Source organism: Ostrea edulis, chromosome 10 (assembly GCF_947568905.1).
Source record: "Ostrea edulis chromosome 10, xbOstEdul1.1, whole genome shotgun sequence".
Classification (NCBI taxonomy): Eukaryota; Metazoa; Mollusca; class Bivalvia; order Ostreida; family Ostreidae; genus Ostrea; species Ostrea edulis.
This window is the reverse complement of record NC_079173.1, coordinates 35,221,667-35,229,909: the sequence shown is the minus strand read 5'-3', so window position 1 is coordinate 35,229,909 and position 8,243 is coordinate 35,221,667. Positions and strand designations below refer to the sequence as shown.

The 8,243-nt window shown below is 33.2% G+C and overlaps 1 protein-coding gene across 2 annotated transcripts in view; it reads left to right on the top strand.

Moving 5' to 3' along the window:
• The first annotated feature begins 373 nt into the window (after positions 1–373).
• The window catches only part of LOC125665901 (inositol polyphosphate 1-phosphatase-like), a 30,650-nt gene continuing 22,780 nt past the window's right edge, over positions 374–8,243 (top strand). For both annotated transcript variants that reach the window (XM_048898866.2, XM_048898867.2), the window contains exons 1-2: positions 374–511; positions 595–654. The gene's annotated coding sequence lies outside the window, so the exon portion shown is untranslated. The remainder of the gene's footprint in view (positions 512–594; positions 655–8,243) is intronic.

The window sequence follows — 8,243 nt, the reverse complement described above, 5'->3', positions numbered from 1 at the left end:
CTCACTTCCTTGTTTGGTCAAAATTATACGATCTCTCCAAGACTTTTTGTTTGGAAAATATCACACAAATTCCTTCTCATCAACTTCTCCTTCCAAATAACGCTGTGTTGATTGTGTCGTTGTGACAAGATCGTTAAACATTTCCCTAACTGGCCTTCAAATATGGCGACGTAGTACTATGTCGTACACTAAATTTCTAGTGGTTACATTTTCTTTCGAAAATATCTTATTAGAAAGGGATAATTTGAAATATTTTGCCACGAATCGTTTTAATACATTCAGTTTTAGCTATAAACTATATTTCTATCTCGTGATGTCTTTATTTTACGGCGATAATTTCTGATTTTTCAACGATTCATAGTTCTACGTTTGATTCGAGCAGAGAAAAACGCCGAATTGCATTATGGGAGAAGCACACGATCTGATGACGTAGTACTCACGGAAGTGTATGAGAGAGCAGACAGAAACTTAGAAAGCCTATCTTGTCTTTATACTGCGAAAAAGATGCGAGGTGAGTATGGAATTAGATGAATCGATCTCATTATACTTATGTCTCTAATGTTACTGAATTAATAGTAACTCTCTTCTTTTTAGTGATAAAATTGGACCGACACCCAACTGTTCCGCGGTAGTATCAACATATCAACTACTCCAGTAGGTGTTTTTCTGTTTCTGCAGCAGTGTATATGTAATCACTGTACTAGAGCACAGTCATGTTATTGACACTTATAATTCAATACCAAAAATAGTATATAAGACGTTTAATCACCCTTCAAAGGCATAGATAAGGCATCGCAAGGTTCATAGATCACATTTTTGGAAAACATACTTATGGAATCTTAAACAGAAGCACTCTTCTGTAGATATAAGATGAACCAGATTAGTAAATATAAATCTCACATAAGTGTTACGATATTGTCCTGGGCATATCTAGTTAAATTCCGTTATTTTATTTTAATAGCATGATCGAAATATGTTTTAATATTTATTTCTGAAAAACTCTGGTGGACTGGTAAATTTTTATGTGGACTGGTTGAAATCATACCCTATCAGTCTGGCTGGACTTGTGACATAAAAAGTTAGTTTCAAGCCCTGAATTATTATTCATTAATCGTTTGTCAATTCCACAGTGTATGGTTTTATGTTCTTTTCTTAAATGATTTAACACAAAATTTCAAATCATAATCTTAATCTAAATCTTAAATGATTTAACCCAAGATTTCAAATATAGAAATTAATATCTATTTAGATATTTATCATAGTTAAAATTTCTGTAAAAATAATTTCAATACAAATTTCTAAATAACCGCCCTCTGATTCCAATTTTTAGGTCAACTGAGTTTACTCAGGTGAACTATTGCAATTGGTTAATTGTTGTCCGTCCCCATGTGTTAACAATTGAACATTTTTAACTTCTTGAATATGCCATTCCAATTCTTTCTGAATTTGGTATGAAGCAACTTTTGGACAAGTGGGACATAAATTGTAAATTTCAGGACTCTAGCACCTCTGGGGCCCTAGGGGTGGGGCAAAAACTGTCCAAAATTGACCAATTTTCAAAAATGTTCTTCTCTGGAACCGCACATGTGTAAGAAAACCTAAATCCATAATGATGTAGACCAGGAAGGCCTCTACCAAAATTGTACCAAAATTATGATCCTTGGGGTAGGGACTCTGAGTAAAAAAAGTGGTTTCCCGGCCGCTACTTATTAAACATAAATGAGAAGCAGGACCAGTATGTATTATATGCTTATGTTTCTGTTCACCCCTTAGCTGTAATAAAATGTTCCATAATGTAATTACAAATCAGATTATTCCATTTTCAACGGGGAGGGGGGGATCAATTTGATATTTACTTCAATGTACATCATTTTCGTGCAAATTTGGAAAGTCCTTTTTTGAACGATTAAAAATATGTGGAAGGTGCATGCCTTGGAACCTGGAATCAAATGGAAGGCGGTCAGTACAACAAGTTCCAGCAAGGCTAAAGTCGCAGAAAATTATGAGAAAACGAAATGTAGTAGAAGTGACTTAGATGAAGAATCAGACAGTGAAACTGAGCTGGGACAGAATGAAAAAGAAAACGAAGTTCTAATTGAAAAGCTTGTGCATGAAATTGAAAAAGAATATAATTAAACTATGAACGAATTACCAAATCGAATTTGTGTCTATTATTTATTTTTTAATAACAATGAATATTGCATGTTAAATTTCGGTCTATAGGAATTTGTTGTGGTCTATACGAATTGAAATGACTATGGACCGAAAGTCTATAGGATTTTAAAGTTAGTTTCGCAATGATGAAAGCTTTTCATCAGTGTATGCACTTTTGAGGGCAGTAAGGCCACAGTTTTTTTATTTCTTGGTTTACGGATCCGCCGACCCTAATTTCTGGGGAGTCGGGGAAAAAAAATTTAAAAATTTAATTCTGCCGATTCTATCCAAAATGTCAAACCCAAAATAATCATTTTCAATTTTACGAATAGAAAATCGTGAAACGCAAACCTATTGATTTGTATTTGGTAATCACTATTCGTTTTGCGAAATATCTTTATTCCATATTTTTAAAAACCATGTAAACAGATATGGCCACGCACGTTGACAGTAACGATACCTATAATTGTTCTTGTCGACAAAACAGATGCCAGATGGCATTTCGTCATCAAAAAAAAAAAGGATTTGATAGATATAAATATTTTATGGAGCGCCAAATTAACATAAACTCAAATAATTGAAGATATCTTCAATTATTTGAAGATATCATCAATTCAATTATTGCTCTCTTTAATTGAATTAATGCGCGCATTAAATCAATTATTGGTCTCATCAAATGAATTAATGTGCGCTTCAATTCAATTATTGCTCTCATCGATTGAATTAATGCGCGCATCAATTGAATTAATGAGAGCAATAATAGATTTGATGCGCGCATTAATTCAATTATTGCTCTCTTCAATTCAATTGATGAGAGCATCAATTTCGTAGAAATATTGCTCGCAATAATTAATTTAGAGCTCGGTATAAAGAATTTGATGATCTCTTTAATTCAATTGAAGATATCTTTAATTATTTACAATGCTTTTGTATAAGGAATTAATGCGCGCATCAATTCTTTTAAAGAGAGCAACAATTCAATTAAAGAGATCATTAATTCAATTGTGGATATGTTGAATTGAAGATATCTTTAATTATAAAGTTGCTCTCTCTAAAAGAATTATTGCTCTCTTCAAATGAATTAAAGATATTATTAATTCAATTGATGAGAGCAATAATTGAATTAATGCGTGCATTAAATCAATTATTGGTCTCATCAAATGAATTAATACGCGCATCAATTCAATTTTTGCTCTCATCAATTGAATTAATGCGTGCATTAAATCAATTATTGGTCTCATCAAATGAATTAATGCGCGCATCAATTCAATTATTGCTCTCATCAATTGATTTAATGCGCACATTATATCAATTATTGCTCTCTTCAATTGAATTGTAGCGCGCATCAATTCAATTGTTGATATCATTAATTCATTTGAAGAGATCATTAATTTAATTAAAGCGCGCATCAATTCAGCTGAAGAATTAATGATATCATCAATTCAATTAATGTGCTCAATAATTCAGAATTGAAGATATCATTAATTATTTGAAGAGATCTTTAATTAATTTGTTGCGCGCATCAAATGAATTGATGATATCTTCAAATAATTGAAGATATCTTCAATTATTTGAGTTTATGTTAATTTGGTGCTCCATAATATTTCTCATACAATTGTCGGTATTCTTGCTGCTAACATTATAACACGAAATGCAGTGCTATTTGGGTGTTTAAAGATGAGAGGAAGGTACTGTAACAGTTTTTAGCGACTTTACTAGATAGGATGTTCTATCGTTAAAGTGATAATGCCATACGGACCCGGTTTGAGTGTGGTGAGGGCCTGTACCGAGACACAGTTAGATTATTCTTACTAGTGACTTTATACCACAGCAGTACATGTCATATTAAATGTATTTGAATACATGTAGTACTGTACGTGCATCTCTGCTGTCAAAAATCTTAACAGTGTGAGAAATTGTTAGATGCTAATTTCGATATTATAATGAACGCCTGTAAAATTTTGACCAGATAAAACTCAGAAAGGTATGCAATATTTCTCGTAAATTAGTATACCTTATTGTGTAGTGGGGAAAGAATTTGAGTATCAAATAAAAATGAAAAACAAGAAACATTTCTTTCAAAAAGATGGTAGATAATTCCATGGGCATGTCTATGTGGGAAAAATGGGGTTAAGAATTATTTCATGGGGGTATAAACATTCTGAAATTAAAAATGGAATTACTACTGACAATTGTAATAGTGCTTATATTAATTTTTTTCTTATGTTTACAATTTGTAAATGTAAAATCTTTATTGAGCATATACTGCAAAATAGCTGAACAACATTATATAAATACTGGATACTTTACAACATCAAAGAGATATGACCTTATACATTCTTGGCTTATGTTCTACCAACTACCAAAGTGCAACATAGATTTACATGTAATAGTTGTACACTAGCTGAATTTGAAATTGCATTTTTTTTCTTCAAAATTCATAATGTACTAGTCACTCTAAAGAATTTTTTACCTAATATTTTTAAAATACATGTTTTGTTCATTGGTACTCAAAAAATTAAATATTTAACTTAATGATTTATTGAAAATAAAACGATGATAGATATTAAAAATGTTTATTAAGGTCTTCCGTCTCCTGCGGAAGACCTTACGATTATTGTTCGCGTTCTTCTTCTTCATTATTATTAAGGTCTTCCGTCTCCTGCGGAAGACCTTACTATTATTGTTCGCGTTCTTCTTCTTCATTAAGGTCTTCCGTCTCCTGCGGAAGACCTTACTATTATTGTTCGCGTTCTTCTTCTTCATTATTATTATTATTAAGGTCTTCCGTCTCCTGCGGAAGACCTTACTATTATTGTTCGCGTTCTTCTTCATTATTATTATTATTATTTTCCTTGGTAGTACACGCGTTTTTCTCAGCCATTTCTCGATCGATTTTCACGAAATTTTCAGGAAAGATGTCTTTTGGTGACGAGACTTTGCTTACAAAATTTCGTGCTTGACGTCACTTCCGGTCAGGAGTTATCTCTATTTTAGTGACTTTTTGAAGGGCCTTGTTGTCCACACATCTCCTCCGTTAGTTTTGAAGCTAGAGTCTTGAAATTTCTACACAAGATAGAGTAAACATTTTAGAAGATTTGTGGGGGATTCGATTTTACCGGAGGCGATTTGCCTAAACGCTCGCCTGGACCTGAAAAAATGGATGCCAAAATGTTTCGCCGATTTCGGCGATTTTTGACCTTTGATCTCCAATATCTTTTTTTTTGCAAATATTTTGTTAAGACATGTAGAACAAAAGTTGTGCACATTTACGAGATCTTTTCGAAAATATCAAGATTTAGGGGCTAGCCCCTTCAATTAGGGATCTAGAAGGGCTCAAAGTCTAGATCAAATATCTCAAAAATCGTTAATATTTTGGTATAAGTCAAAGAACAAAAAATGTTCATCTCAACAATCCAAATCTATTCATATAAAAATTTAGGTCATATGTTACGTAATAAGGGATTTTAAGGGCCAAAATCATAAATAATTGACGCCTCATATCTTGAAAACGACAAATATTTTGAAAAGCATTATTGAACAAAAGTTGTTCAGAATGATAATCTAAACAATATGTACATTTCGTTTTTTCCCTATGTGGCCCCGTTAGGGAGCTACAGTTTGGCCCCTAAATATTTCTTGTAGAGATAACTCGAGAACGGTAAAGAATTTCTAAATACTTGTTGAGCAAAAAATGTTTAAAATGACAAGACCTTTCTTACGATATCAAGCAAAACGGGCTGGCCCTTTAAATTAGGGGTTCAGAAGGGTCCAAATGTTTTTGAGAATATCTCAGAAACTATTAATATTTGATAATAAGTTGTAGAAGCGGAAATGTTCATCTCAACGAGCTTGATCTTATCAAATCAAAAAGTAGGTCATATGTTACGTAATTAAAGATTTTAAGGGCCAAAATCGTAAATATTTGACGCCTCATATCTTTAAAACGACATATTTTTTGAAAAGCATTATTGAACAAAAGTTGTTCAATGTGTCATAACCTATCGATCAATATCAAAAAATGGGTCTGTGGGCCTCATGGCTCGCCTGTAGAGTCGATTTTTGTCGATATCAGTCGATTTCAAAAACTTGTAACTGGTAAATATTTTGTAAGGACATATTGAACAAAAGTTGTTCAGTTTATCGAGATCTATCGATTGATATCAAGAAATAGGCCTATGGTCCTAATGGGTCGCCTGTAGAGTCGATTTTTTGTCGATATCGGTCGATCTCAATAACTTTTTACAGGTAAATATTTTGTAAAGACATATAGAACTAAAGTTGTTGAGTCTATAGAGGGCTAACAAATGACATCAAGAAATAGGCCCACGGGCCTTATGGCTCGCCTGGAGAGTCGAATTTCAAACGAATTTCACCGCAACTTTGCTTCAGAAGCTTTTGATATGAAAAATTGATTATATCTAAAGTGTCTTAAAGTCGGAAACTAAATTGGGACTCATTTGTCTTTTTTTTTTTTTTTTTTAACTCCGAGTGCATCAACAAATCGGACGGAAGACCTACTCGTTGCTCGCAACGAGATCGTGTCTAGTTATTATTATTATTATTTTCCTTGGTAGTACACGCGTTTTTCTCAGCCATTTCTCGATCGATTTTCACGAAATTTTCAGGAAAGATGTCGTTTGGTGACGAGACTTTGCTTGCAAAATTTCGTGCTTGACGTCACTTCCGGTCAGGAGTTATATCTCTTTTAGTGACTTTTTGAAGGGCCTTGTTGTCCACGCATCTCCTCCGTTAGTTTTGAAGCTAGAGTCTTGAAATTTCTACACAAGATAGAGTAAACATTTTAGAAGATTTGTGGGGGATTCGATTTTACCGGAGGCGATTTGCCTAAACGCTCGCCTGGACCTGAAAAAATGGATGCCAAAATGTTTCGCCGATTTCGGCGATTTTTGACCTTTGATCTCCAATATCTTTTTTCTTGCAAATATTTTGTTAAGACATGTAGAACAAAAGTTGTGCACATTTACGAGATCTTTTCGAAAATATCAAGATTTAGGGGCTAGCCCCTTCAATTAGGGATCTAGAAGGGCTCAAAGTCTAGATCAAATATCTCAAAAATCGTTAATATTTTGGTATAAGTCAAAGAACAAAAAATGTTCATCTCAACAATCCAAATCTATTCATATAAAAATTTAGGTCATATGTTACGTAATAAGGGATTTTAAGGGCCAAAACCATAAATTTTTTACCCCTTGTATCTCGAAAACGACAAATATTTTGAAAAGCAATAAAGAACAAAAGTTGTTCAGAATGATGATCTGAACAATATGCATATTTCGTTTTTACCCTATGTGGCCCCGTTAGGGAGCTACAGTTTGGCCCCTAAAAATTACTTCTAGAAATAACTCGAGAACGGTAAAGAATTTCTAAATACTTGTTGAACAAAAAATGTTTGAAATGTCATGACCTTTCTTACGATATCCAGCAAAAGGGGCTGACCCTTTAAATTAGGGGCCCAGAAGGGTCCAAAGGTTTATGAGAATATCTCAGAAACTATTAATATTTTGTAATAAGTCATTGAAGCGGAAATGTTCATCTAAACGAGCTTGTTCTTATCAAATCAAAAAGTACGTCATATGTAACGTAATAAGGGATTTTAAGGGCCAAAATCATAAATAATTGACGCCTCATATCTTGAAAACGACAAATATTTTGAAAAGCATTATTGAACAAAAGTTGTTCAGAATGATAATCTAAACAATATGTACATTTCGTTTTTTCCCTATGTGGCCCCGTTAGGGAGCTACAGTTTGGCCCCTAAATATTTCTTGTAGAGATAACTCGAGAACGGTAAAGAATTTCTAAATACTTGTTGAGCAAAAAATGTTTAAAATGACAAGGCCTTTCTTACGATATCAAGCAAAACGGGCTGGCCCTTTAAATTAGGGGTTCAGAAGGGTCCAAATGTTTTTGAGAATATCTCAGAAACTATTAATATTTTATAATAAGTTGTAGAAGCGGAAATGTTCATCTCAACGAGCTTGATCTTATCAAATCAAAAAGTAGGTCATATGTTACGTAATTAGAGATTTTAAGGGCCAAAATCGTAAATATTTGACGCCTCATAT